Source organism: Oncorhynchus nerka, linkage group LG10, assembly GCF_034236695.1.
Source record: "Oncorhynchus nerka isolate Pitt River linkage group LG10, Oner_Uvic_2.0, whole genome shotgun sequence".
Taxonomy (NCBI): Eukaryota; Metazoa; Chordata; class Actinopteri; order Salmoniformes; family Salmonidae; genus Oncorhynchus; species Oncorhynchus nerka.
In genome coordinates, this window is record NC_088405.1 from 71777323 (window position 1) to 71791620 (window position 14298).

At 42.8% G+C, this 14298-nt stretch overlaps 1 pseudogene; it reads left to right on the top strand.

Annotated features, from left to right (window-relative positions):
• The window catches only part of LOC115135957 (homeobox protein cut-like 1), a 168433-nt pseudogene that overhangs the window by 70405 nt on the left and 83730 nt on the right, over window positions 1–14298 (top strand).

Here is a 14298-nt window from a genome sequence, read left to right on the forward strand (position 1 = left end):
AGGGCAGTATGTTAGGGCCTAGCAGTTGTACTTCTTCCATCCAACCACCGCTGGTCTCCATTCAAAATGCTTGATTTGTTTTTTCAGCACTTGAAGCAACTCAGGCAGAGCTTTTGGAACTGAAGAGCAAGTATGACGAAGAGTCAACAGCAAAGTAGGTCCCAGTTTCTTTGCTTCACACTTTTGCTTGTGTGCTACACACACACACACACACACACACACACACACACACACACACACACACACACACACTCAAGAAATCCCCAGAGGCGTCTTGGTTGCTGTGCGCCTTTGATTAGGAGATAAAACCCCTGTGGTTGCCATCTGCCGTAATTGCACCTGAATCTATGGAAAATCTGATCCCCTGTAATAACCCACCTCATTCTATAATCATATATCACATTACCCCTTCATACTCAGTCATATTCTCTCATCTGATCCTAGATATGTGTACTGTAAGCCATCCAGCCCTGCCTGACTTGAAATGAATGGAATACAATGTCTATAATTGCTCACCATAATGATGCCGAGTACAAAGTAGTACCCAAGCATTGATCATTGTGTGGCTTCATGATTCATATCAAAGTATTTATGAGTGACATGGAAGCTTTTCAGCTCTGTTCAACCTGAATGTGTTAGAAGGATTGTTGTTGTGAGGTGGAGGATGGAGTAGTCTGGGATAGGTAGAACATGGTTCATTGCAAGGTTGTTTGTGTGTGTGTCTACTACATACACTGTGGGTATATGTACAGTACCAGTCAAAAGTTTGGACACACCTACTCATTCAAGGGTTTTTCTTTATTTTTACTATTTTCTACATTGTAGAATAATAGTGAAGACATCAAAACTATGAAATGACACATATGGAATCATGTAGTAACCATAAAAGTGTTAAAGTAGCCATCCTGTAGCCATCCGATGACGGGGCGGCAGGGTAGCCTAGTGGTTAGAGCGTTGGACCGGAAGGTTGCAAGTTCAAACCCCTGAGCTGACAAGGTACAAAATCTGTCGTTCTGCCCCTGAACAGGCAGTTAACCCACTGTTCCTAGGCCGTCATTGAAAATAAGAATTTGTTCTTAATTAACTGACTTGCCTGGTTAAATAAAGGTACAAAAAATGTTTTGTTTTAAATGACAGCTTTTCACACTCTTGGCATTATCTCAACACGCTTCTTGAGGTAGTCACAGGTGTGCCTTGTTAAAAGTTAATTTGTGGAATGTATTTCCTTAATGCGTTTGAGACAATCAGTTGTGTTGTGACAAGGTAGGGTGGTATACAGAAGATAGCCCTAGAAGAATGTTTCTTCAAGTGCGGTTTCAAAAACCATCAAGCGCTATGATGAAGCTGAATCTCATGAGAACCACCAGAGGAAAGGAAGACCCAGAGTTACCTCTGCTTCAGAGGATAAGTTCATTAGAGTTACCAGCCTCAGAAATTGCAGCCCAAATAAATGCTTCACAGAGTTCAAGTAACAGACCCATCTCAACATCAACTGTTCAGAGGAAACTGTGGGAATCAGGCCTTCATGGTCAAATTGTTGCAAAGAAACCACTACTAAAAGACACCAATAAGAAGAAGAGACTTGCTTGGGCCAAGAAACACGAGCAATGGATATTAGACTGGTGGAAATCTGTACTTTGGTCTGATAAGTCCAAATTTATCAAGGCACACTTAACCAGCATGGCTACCACAGCATTCTGCAGCGATTCGCCATCCCATCTGGTTTGCACTTAGTGGGACTATAATTTGTTTTTCAACAGGACAATGACCCAACACACCTCCATGCTGTGTAAGGGCTATTTGACCAAGATGAAGAGTGATGGAGTTCTGCATCAGATGACCTGGCCTCTACAATCACCGACCTCAACCCAATAGAAAAGGTTTGGGATGAGTTGGACCGCAGAGTGAAGGAAAAGCAGCCAACAAGTGCTCAGCATATGTGGGAACTCCTTCAAGACTGTTGGAAAAGCTGCCATCAAGGCAAAGGGTGGGTACTTTGAAGAATCTAAAATAAAACTTGGATAATACATGATTCCATATGAGTTATTACTTAGTTTTGATGTCTTCACTATTATTCTACAATGTAGAAAATAGTAAAAATAAAGAAACTCTTGAATGAGTAGGTATGTCCAAACTTTTAACTGGTACTGTATGTACAAGGTGTACTCTATGTACCACGGTGTGAGTGTGTGTTCACGGCACGCATATCTTCATAGCTACTGTATGTGTCTCCATGGCGATTAGCCTATGCCCATACAGTGTACAGTACAAACAAACATGTCAGAGGGATAATTCTCACTCTCTGACAGTGTTATATCTGTGGCACAGCCTGTGGTCTCGGGTCAGGCAGTGCGCAGGCGGTCATTTGTGTGTCGGCCCATCACAGTGAAATGCTGCCTGTTGCTGCTCCCGGCCACACACACACACATACTGTACACCACTTTTGTATGCCACCCAGCTAGGCTCCTGTGAGTTTCTTAATTAAAGCAGTACTAAAAGAAAGAAAGCTGCTGTTGCCACTGCCAGGCCATCTACGCAGACTCACATACTCATACCCGGGTCGCGTTTGAAATGATCCAAGTCCCCATGTTATTGGCCAGGGCTGCGGTGTCAGTCACACACCCACATTATCTCACACACCCATAGCCTTGTGAGGCCTCCCTGTGGTGTAGGGACTGGATGAGGCCTCGTGAGTTTAGTCAGTAAAGAGAGACACAGCACTCAGGGAAAGAGGTGTATGGTATGTATGGTTGTGCTTGCTCGAGTCCTTCGGTCACAGAATGGGTTTGTCTGTGTCTTTGTTTCTGTCTGTATATCTATGTGTGTGACTGTGTGTGTATTTGGCATGCTTTGCATACCAAGAATGTGATCCTAGAGTGCAGCGCTTTCTGTCTGGCAGACTGTGCTGTCAGGGTAAGTGTGTGTCACCCTGATTGTCTCTCAGAACTAGTGAACCCTGTCTCCTCTTAAAACTAAACACCAGCGCTCCTTTGTTTCAGAGGAACAGAACAAGTTTCCCTTCTCTCACACTCCACACTTGAGTGACAGGTTATTGCTGCAGCTAGTGCTCTTGCTCTCTTTTTATCCTCTTGTCTGTTGCTCTCTCTCCCTATCTCACACGCACACACGACTGTGTCCTCTCTCTGAGCTGCAGAAAGCTCTCTCTCTCTTTCTCATTCTCTCTGTGTGTCTTTCTCTCTCTGTCTGTCTCACTGGCCGGCCCCTCTTTATTTTACCATGTAGCCTAATCTGGGCCACCGTATTGTTGTCCTGAAGTGGCAATTAAATCGTATTGTTGTCCTACCCGCCATTAAATCCTCTCTGGCTACTGGTCTGGAGTCCGTGTTTAGAGTGGCACTCTGTGACAGCTCTGCTGGTCTGGGCAGATTGTCTCTGTGTAGATATGCCTGGCAGACGTTGGCATTTTACCTAGACGCTGACAGGGCTCAAGCTGGAGTTCCCTATTCCCTACAGTGACATCTCATGTGGTCTAGAATCTAGGCAGTGTTCTGAGTAGTCTCATGTTGGTCTGTAGTGTGGTAATGTAAACTATGGTCTGTACAATGAGGTCTGTAGTGTATAAGATGGTCGTTTAGTCTTCTATGGTTCCTCATCCCTGACGACCCCTCAAAAACCAATGCTTCAATTTGGGGGCAACTGGGCCTTGGTGTCTAGTGTTTTTCTGTCCCTCCCTAATCCTGGTAGAGTTCCGTTGGCGTTGTTATTGTGGTGTACTTGATTGAGCATTATGTGCCTTCAGAAAGTATTCCCACCCCTGAACTTTTTCCACATTTTGTGTTACAGCCTGATTTTTAAATTGATTATGTTTAGATTTTTTTGTCATTAGTTTGCACACAATGCCCCATAATGTCAGTGGAATTATGTTATTCAACATTTTTACAAATTATACTAAACAATAATATCAACACAACATGCAACAATTTCAATATTTTTACTGAGTTACAGTTCATATTAGGAAATCAGCCAATTGAAATAAATTCATTAGGCCCTAATCTATGGATTTCACATGCCTGGGAGGGGCCCAGCCAATCAGAATGAGTTTTTCCCCACAAAAGTACTTTATTACAGACAGAAATATTACTCATTTTCATCGGCTGTCCAGGTGGCTGGTCCCAGAAGATCCTGCAGGTAGAGAAGCCGGATATGGGCTAGCGCGGTTACACGTGCTCTGTGGTTGTGAGGCAGGTTGGACATACTGCCAAATTCTCTAAAATTACGGAGGCGGCTTATGGTAGAGAAATGAACATTCAATACTCTGGCAACAGCTCTGGTGGCCAATTGCATGCTCCCTCAACATCTGTGGCATTGTGTTGTGTGATAAAACTGCACATTTTAGTGTGGCTTTTTATTGTCCCCCAGCACAAGGTGCACCTGTGTAATGATCGTGCTGTTTAATCAGATCTTGATATGCAACACCTGTTAGGTAGATGGATCTTGGCAAAGGAAACTGCTCACTAACAGGGTGTAAGCAAATTTGTGTGCAACATTTTTGAGAAATAAGTGTTTTGTGTGTATAGAAACATTTCTGGGATATTTTATTTCAGCTCATGGAACATGGAACCATCACTTTACATGTTGCGTTTATTTTTATTCGGTATAATTAAAAATGAAAATCTGAAATGTCTTGGTTTAATAAATATTCAACCACTTTATTATGGCAAGCCTAAATCATTTCAGGAGTAAAAATGTGCTTAACAAGTCACATAATAAGTTACATGGACTCTGTGTGCAATATTAGTGTTTAACATGATTTTTGAATGAGTACCTCATCTCTGTACATACAATGATCTGTAATAACACTTTGGATGGTGTATCAATACACCCAGTCACTACGAAGATACAGTCGTCCTTCCTACTTAGTTGCCGGACAGGAAGGAAACCACTCAAGAATTTCACCATGAGGCCAATGGTGACTTTAAAACAATTACAGCGTTTAATGGCTGTGATAGAAAACTGAGGATGGATCAACAACATTGTAGTTACTCCACAATACGAACCTAATTGACAGAGTGAAAAGAAGGAAGCCTGTACATAATACAAACATGCATTCTGTTTGCAAGGCATTAAATTAAAACTGCAAACAATGTGGCAAAGAAATTAACTTTATGTCCTGAATACAAATCATTATGTTTGGGGCAAATCCAACACATCACTGAGACCCACTTCATATTTTCAAGCATGGGGGTGGCTGCATCATAATACGGTTGTTATGCTAGTCGTCGGCAAAGACTAGGGAGTTTTTTTCTGATAAAATTAACGGAATAGGGCCAAGCACAGGCAAAATCCTAGATGAAAACTTGGTTCAGTCTGCTAGTCTGCTGTTCAGTCTGCAACAGACACTGGGAGACAAATTCACCTTTCAGCAGGACACAACCTAAAACACAAGGCCAAATATACACTGTTGCTTACCAAGACAACATTGAATGTTCCTGAGTGGCTTAGTTTCAGTTTGGACTTAAATCGGCTTAAAAATCTATGGTAAGACTTGAAAATGGTTGTCTAGCGATGATCAACAACCAACTTGACAGAGCTTGAAGAATTTAAAAATAAATAATGTGCGAATATTGTACAATCCAGGCGAGCAAAGCTCTTAGGGACTTACCCAGAAAGACTGATTGTAAAGGTGATTCTAACAAGTATTGACTCAGGGAATTGAATACTTATCCAATCAAGATAAATTAGTGCTTTATTTATTTATTAATAAAAAATGTTCTGCTTTTTTTTGTGTAGATCCATTTTAATCCCACTTTGTTACACAACAAAATGTGGAAAAGTTTGAAGGGTGTGAATACTTTCTGAAGGCACTGTATAACTTATAACAGTTGACTGTAACTCTCAATATGTCTTCTCAAATTACTTAATGAAATTCTGTGGCTTGAAAGTGCAGAGGGGACTTTCTGTTCGTTTTTTGAAACACAAAGCTCTATTTTGTGCGTGTCAATCTGACTGAGTGACTGCAATGAAGTCATTTCACATACAGGACCGTGTGATTGACAAGGGGGGAATTACATTCTCTGAGGTAGAGACCATTTATCTGGCACACACACACACACACACACACACACACACACTGTCAAGACTGGGCTAACTCTGTAACTGACGTCATCATTATTTGTTTATCTAACCAGTATTTATCCAGGTTGATTAGCATAACTAACCTGGATATAACATCTGACCTAACATATTGACTTCCAAGACAGATGTAGGGTCAACAAATGTACAAATATTGGCAGCATAATGTTTGAAAATGTAGGATTTAAACACAAACAAGCATTATAGGCCCCACCCACCTGCCCCAAACAAGGGTTTAGCAATTTAGTACAAGGCTTAAGTATCCATCTAATTATAATGTAGCACTAATCACATTGGGGGAAAAATATTTCTGTTAATAGTCTTTCATTCATTGATGGAGGCAGAGAAGAGAGCGAGTGGGATGGAGGGCCCCGTAGAGAGAAAGAAGGAGAGGGAGGGGAAAAGGGAGGGATGGAAACGGTTTACTGAAGCTCTGTGGAGATCCCCCTCATTATTATACACTCTGGGAGGCTGATGCGCACACACACACACACACACACACACTAACTTCACATTGACAGAATTGCTACATACACACACAATCACACTTCCTACAGCAGCACAGACAGATCACCCACATTGAGTGTACACACACACTATGTCTCAGTGCTCAGACAGAAGGCCTTGTACCTTATCAATGGCTCCTTGTTCAGTCTCTGAGGGCTAATTACATTGGAGCTGAGAGCGCACCCTGGAAAACATTCCCCCACTTCGAGCGCGCCCTGGAAAACAGTACCCCACTGCCACAGTCCCAGACAGCACTATGAAAAGACCGGGTCTTTTCCCAATTTTTCGACAGGTTCTTTTCCCAACAACATGCCTCTCTTCATCCTACCTCTCTTGCAGGGCCAATCTCCCTCCCACACTTCCTGTATGGCAGGGCCATCCTCCCCTCCTCCCTAACTTCCTCTCTGGTAGGGCCATCCTCCCCTCCTCCCTAACTTCCTCTCTGGTAGGGCCATCCTCCCCTCCTCCCTAACTTCCTCTCTGGCAGGGCCATCCTCCCCTCCTCCCTAACTTCCTCTCTGGCAGGGCCATCCTCCCCTCCTCCCTAACTTCCTCTCTGGCAGGGCCATCCTCCCCTCCTCCCTAACTTCCTCTCTCTCTGGCAGGGCCGTCCTCCCCTCCCTCACTTCCTCTCTCTCTGGCAGGGCCATCCTCCCCTCCTCCCTAACTTCCTCTCTCTCTGGCAGGGCCATCCTCCCCTCCTCCCTAACTTCCTCTCTCTCTGGCAGGGCCATCCTCCCCTCCTCCCTCACTTCCTCTCTCTCTGGCAGGGCCCTCCTCCCTAACTTCCTCTCTCTCTGGCAGGGCCATCCTCCCCTCCTCCCTCACTTCCTCTCTCTCTGGCAGGGCCATCCTCCCCTCCTCCCTCACTTCTTCTCTCTCTGGCAGGGCCATCCTCCCCTCCTCCCTCACATCCTCTCTCTCTGGCAGGGCCATCCTCCCCTCCTCCCTCACTTCCTCTCTCTCTGGCAGGGCCATCCTCCCCTCCTCCCTCACTTCCTCTCTCTCTGGCAGGGCCATCCTCCCCTCCTCCCTCACTTCCTCTCTCTCTGGCAGGGCCATCCTCCTCTCTTCCCTCACGTCACTTCTTCAGTATCTATTTTTTCTCTTATTCCTCTCAATAAATGCACTATCCTCCTTTTTTAGCCTTTTCTCTCCATCTCATATTCTACGAGACAACACACATTCACCCATAAAGCTTAGTATCTTGGTCCTAGGTGAAGTTGGAGAAAGTATAATATAAAATATACACATAAAATATTTAGCTTTGTTTTCTCATCTAAAGCTTAGCATGAAAGTATTTGCGTGAAAACAATGGGAGTGATGGGACCCCTGTTAGCATGCTCCAGATAGCAAGCTTCCTTGCCCAGAGCTCTTGTATACTGCAGGTACCCACTACCTCTGGGTAGCCTGTTTACTCACCAACTATCTATATGTATACAGTATATATTCAAATATTCATTCATATATATATATATATATATATATATATATATAATATACACTGTTCAAAAAAATAAAGGGAACACTAAAATAACACAGCCTAGATCTGAATGAATGAAATATTCTTATTAAATACTTTTTTCTTTACATAGTTGAATGTGCTGACAACAAAATCACACAAAAATGATCAATGGAAATCAAATGTATCAACCCATGGAGGTCTGGATTTGGAGTAACACTCAAAATTAAAGTGGAAAACCACACTACAGGCTGATCCAACTTTGATGTAATGTCCTTAAAACAAGTCAAAATTAGGCTCAGTAGTGTGTGTGGCCTCCACGTGCCTGTATGACCTCCCTACAACGCCTGGGCATGTTCCTGATGAGGTGGCGGATGGTCTCCTGAGGGATCTCCTCCCAGACCTGGACTAAAGCATCCACCAACTCCTGCACAGTCTGTGGTGCAACGTGGCGTTGGTGGATGGAGCGAGACATGATGTCCCAGATGTGCTCAATTGGATTCAGGTCTGGGGAACGGGCGGGCCAGTCCATAGCATCAATGCCTTCCTCTTGCAGGAACTGCTGACACACTCCAGCCACATGAGGTCTAGCATTGTCTTGCATTAGGAGGAACCCAGGGCCAACCGCACCAGCATATGGTCTCACAAGGGGTCTGAGGATCTCATCTCGGTACATAATGGCAGTCAGGCTACCTCTGGCGAGCACATGGAGGGCTGTGCGGCCCCCCAAAGAAATGCCACCCCACACCATGACTGACCCACCGCCAAACCGGTCATGCTGGAGGATGTTGCAGGCAGTAGAACGTTCTCCACGGCGTCTCCAGACTGTCACGTCTGTCACATGTGCTCAGTGTGAACCTGCTTTCATCTGTGAAGAGCACAGGGCGCCAGTGGCGAATTTGCCAATCTTGGTGTTCTTTGGCAAATGCCAAACGTCCTGCACGGTGTTGGGCTGTAAGCACAACCCCCCACCCGTGGACGTCGGGCACTCATACCACCTTCATGGAGTCTGTTTCTGACCGTTTGAGCAGACACATGCACATTTGTGGCCTGCTGGAGGTCATTTTGCAGGGCTCTGGCAGTGCTCCTCCTTGCACAAAGGCAGAGGTAGCGGTCCTGCTGCTGGGTTGTTGCCCTCCTACGGCCTCCTCCACGTCTCCTGATGTACTGGCCTGTCTCCTGGTAGCGCCTCCATGCTCTGGACACTACGCTGACAGACACAGCAAACCTTCTTGCCACAGCTCGCATTGATGTGCCATCCTGGATGAGCTGCACTACCTGAGCCACTTGTGTGGGTTGTAGACTCCGTCTCATGCTACTACTAGAGTGAAAGCACCGCCAGCATTCAAAAGTGACCAAAACATCAGCCAGGAAGAATAGGAACTGAGAAGTGGTCTGTGGTCACCTCCTGCAGAACCACTCCTTTATTGGGGGTGTCTTGCTAATTGCCTTATCATTTCCACCTGTTGTCTATTCCATTTGCACAACAGGATGTGAAATTTATTGTCAATCAGTGTTGCTTCCTAAGTGGACAGTTTGATTTCACAGAAGTGTGATTGACTTGGAGTTACATTGTGTTGTTTAAGTGTTCCCTTTATTTTTTGAGCAGTGTATATATACACACACATATACATATACACACAGGATAGGCAATGAAATCAAAGTCACCACTGCTTACATGGAAAAAGTTTGGAACTGGACAAACATCAAACCGGATAATGGAAAGGGACTGGGTGGCTATGCACTCTATCTAGAGGTTGCTGTAACGCTATGCAAGACCTACAGAACATGGAAGAGCTTAATCTTCCCTCCAACATAAAGTTGATCATGTCAAAACTTCTCTACAAACTAAAGGAAAAATGGAGGTCTACAGCATGTGATATTTTAGAGAGAAGCCACCTGAGGGCCCAGTTCAGTGACCTTGTGACGTTCATGGAAAAACAGTCCAAAATACTGCAGGATCCGACCAAATACTTATTTTCCACCATAATTTGCAAATAAATTCATTAAAAATCCTACAATGTGATTTTCTGGATTTTTTTTTCTCAGTTTGTCTGTCATAGTTGAAGTGTACCTATGATGAAAATTACAGGCCTCTCTCATCTTTTTAAGTGGGAGAACTTGCACAATTGGTGGCTGACTAAATACTTTTTTGCCCCACAGTAGGTGTTTATCAATGTTTGATTTGTTTTCAAATTCTTTGGATCTGTGTGATTTGTGGGAAATGTGTGTCACTAATGTGGTCATACATTTGGCAGGAGTTTAGAACGTTCAGCACTGTTTCCACCACATTTTATGGGCAGTGAGCACATCCTGTCTTCTCTTGAGAGCCAGGTTTGCCTATGGTGACCTTTCACAATAGCAATGCTTACTGAGTCTGTACATAGTCAAGGAGTTTCTTAATTTTGGGTCAGTCACAGTGGTCAGGTATTCTGCCACTGTGTACTCTCTTTTTAGGGCCAGATAGCATTGAAATGTGCTACATTTTTGGTTGATTCCTTCCAGTGTGTCATAGTTATTTTGCTTTCTCATCATTTGGTTGGGTCTAATTGGGCTCCTTGGGCTCTGTGGGGTCTGTGTTTGTGAACAGAGACCCAGAACCTGCTGGCTGAGGGGACTCTTCTCTAGTTTCATTTCTCTGTAGGTGAGGGCTTTGTGGTGGAATGTGTGGGCACCGTTAGAGAAATTTTGTCAGACATTTGTTTTTCATGTAATTGACCGTTAATGAACATAAACCCTTTTAGCATCTCCAGGCCTCCACACATACAGTACAAGCCGCATACAAGCAGCTGATGCAGGTTCTTGCAACATATAATAATAAATATATAATAAATCTATGAATATACACAACAATAAATCCTTTATTTATTTTAGGCAGGTCTAAAGAAACATTATGATATGAAGACACTTTTTTTCAGAAGAACAATATAACTTTGCCTACTGTATGTTATCTGGCTATGCGTCATGCCATAGGTTGTAGCTTGTTCATTTAACAGACAAGATAAGCTTATAAGTCCCATGCCATTATTTTATATTATGATTTTATAATAGGAAGAATATAATTGAACTAGCTGAATAAAATAGAAGGATATTTTTACCATTCCAGAGAGAGTGCATGTATGAAGTGGCTATGTTGAGCGTAAAAGTGGTCATTTGAAACAGGTCCTATACACTAGATTTAGAGTTATTAGGTAACTTTAGTTGTTAATGATGCAAACCTTAGAATGTTTTAGAAATCAAAACATATATGGGCTGCAAGATGTGACTATCTGCTATTGATGATTTGAGAAAGTCGCAAAAAAAGGTTACCTTATGTTCCTTGCCTCAGGCTGCACAGATTGTTATTACATCAAGTGATCATATTTTCACCCATCAGACTATTCTCAATTTAATCTTGTCTTTACTAATATGTCAAATTTAGCTGGGTCGGCTACTCCGGTTATTTCACTCCACACATCAACTACTGTTTGAGGAGCATGCAGTCTCTTGCTGCGCGACTTTGTATGCCATGGGCTCTCCAACCCTGTTCCCACAGCAATCCAGTGCTTCATTTGGGAAACCAAGTGAAATCTGTTCAGGAACATCGATAGTAGCCTAACATGTTTTCACATCAAAACATATTTAATTCAACTGTTGACAGCCCCTCTCTGCACGCTGGAGAAAGGAATGAAGGAGAGAGTGGAGGAGATATTCTGTAACTAAAGGTAATGTGTCATACTATCTATCAATAATGAACATATATTTTAAAAACATATTACTATGCTCTTCATAATCAAATTCAAATTCCCTATAATTGAAGGGCAATTCTGAATGTGTTTAATTGTGGATTATAGGCTAGACCAATATTGAAGAAAAAAAAGACATCTCAAATCTTTTTGGGAGGTTTTCTGTCACGCTTAATATGTGGTAGGCTATGTATTGTATAATCAAATCATATTGTATTGGTTACATACACATATTTAGCAGATGTTATTGCGGGTGTAATGAAATGCTTGCATTCCTAACTCCAACAGTGCAGTAGTATCTAACAATTCACAACAATACACACAAATCTAAATGTAAAATAATGGAATTAAGAAATATATAAAAAATTAGGATGACAATGTCGGAGTGGCACTGACTAAAATACAGTAGATTATAGAATACACTATATACAAATTAAATGAGTAAAGCAGTATGTAAACATTTATTAAAGTTACTAGTGTTCCATTATTAAAGTGACCAGTGATTCCATGTCTATGTACAGTTGAAGTCGGAAGTTTACATACACCTTAGCCAAATACATTTAAACTCAGTTTTTCACAATTCCTGACATTTAATCCGAGTTAGAAATTACCCTTAGGTCAGTTAGGATCACCACTTTATTTTAGGAATGTGAAATGTCAGAATAATAGTAGAGTAATTTATTTCAGCTTTTATGTCTTTCATCACATTCCCAGTGGGTCAGAGGTTTACATACACTCAATTAGTATTTGGTAGTGTTGCCTTTAAATTGTTTAACCTGGGTCAAACGTTTCGGGTAGCCTTCCACAATAAGTTGGGTGAATTTTGGCACATTCCTCCTGACAGAGCTGGTGTAACTGAGTCAGGTTTGTAGGCCTCCATGCTTGCACACGCTTTTTCAGTTCTGCCCACAAATTTCCTATGGGATGTGACCACTCCAATACCTTTACTTTGTTGTCCTTAAGCAATTTTGCCACAACTTTGGAATTATGCTTGGGGTCATTGTCCATTTGGAAGACCCATTTGCGACCAAGCTTTAACTTCCTGACTGATGTCTTGAGATGTTGCTTCAATATATCTACATAATTTTCCTACCTCATGTTGCCATCTATTTTGTGAAGTGCAGCAGTCCTTCCTGCAGCAATGCACCCACACAACATGATGCTGCCACCCCCGTGCTTCACGGTTGGGATGGTGTTCTTCGGCTTGCAATCCTCCCCCTTTTTCCTCCAAACATAACGATGGTCATTATGGCCAAACAGTTCTATATTTAGGACATTTCTCCAAAAAGTACGATCTTTGTCCCCGTGTGTAGTTGCAAACCATAGTCTGTCTTTTTTATGGCGGTTTTGGAGCAGTGTTTTCTTCCTTGCTGAGTGGCCTTTCAGGTTATGTCGATATAGGACTCGTTTTACTGTGGATATAGCTACTTTTGTACCTGTTTCCTCCAGCATCTTCCCAATGTCCTTTCCTGTTGTCCTGGGATTGATTTGCGCTTTTCGCACCAAAGTACTTTCATCTCTAGGAGACAGAACGCGTCTCCTTCCTGAGCGGTATGGCGGCTGTGTGGTCCCATGGTGTTGTTTGTACAGATGAGCGTGGTACCTTCAGGCGTTTGGAAATTGCTCCCAAGGATGAACCAGACTTGTGGAGGTCTACAATTTTTTTTCTGAGGTCTTGGCTGATTTCTTTTGATTTTCCCATGATGTCAAGCAAAGAGGCACTGAGTTTGAAGGTAGGCCTTGAAATACAGCCACAGGTACACCTCCAATTGACTAAAATGATGTCAATTAGTCTATTCAGAAGCTTCTAAAGCCTTGACATCATTTTCTGGAATTTTCCAAGCTGTTTAAAGGCAGAGTCAACTTAGTGTATGTAAACTTCTGACCCACTGGAATTGTGATACACTGAATTATAAGTGAAATAATCTGTGTGTTAACAATTGTTGGAAAAATTACTTGTGACTTGCCAAAACTATAGTTTGTTAACGAGAAATTTGTGGAGTGGTTGAAAAACGAGTTTTAATGACTCCAACCTAAGTGTATGTAAACTTCCAACTTCAACTGTATAGCATTTCTTAATAGCATGCAATTTCTTCGGCTTCAATGTCTCATCATGGTTGAGTATTGTTCTGTTCTAGTGGATTGTAATTTTGCTGTGGTCTGATAGGGATGTCATTTGGCTGACTGTTCAAGCTCTGAGAGACTCTGGGTTGAGGTCGGTGATAAAGTAGTCTACAGTACTACTGCCAAGAGATGAGCTATAAGTGTACCGACTGTATGAGTCCCCTCGAACCCTACCATTGACTATGTACAGACCCAGCAGGCGACAGAGCTGCAGGAGTTGTGACCTGTAGTTTTGTCATAGTTGTGTGTAGGGGGCATATTGGAGAGCTGTCACCTCCAGGTAGGTGTTGTCCCCATGTGTGCTGAGAGTGTCAGGTTCTTGTCCAGTTCTGTCATTTAGGTCGCCACAGACTCGTACATGTCCATGGTCCTGGAAATGTTTTTTTC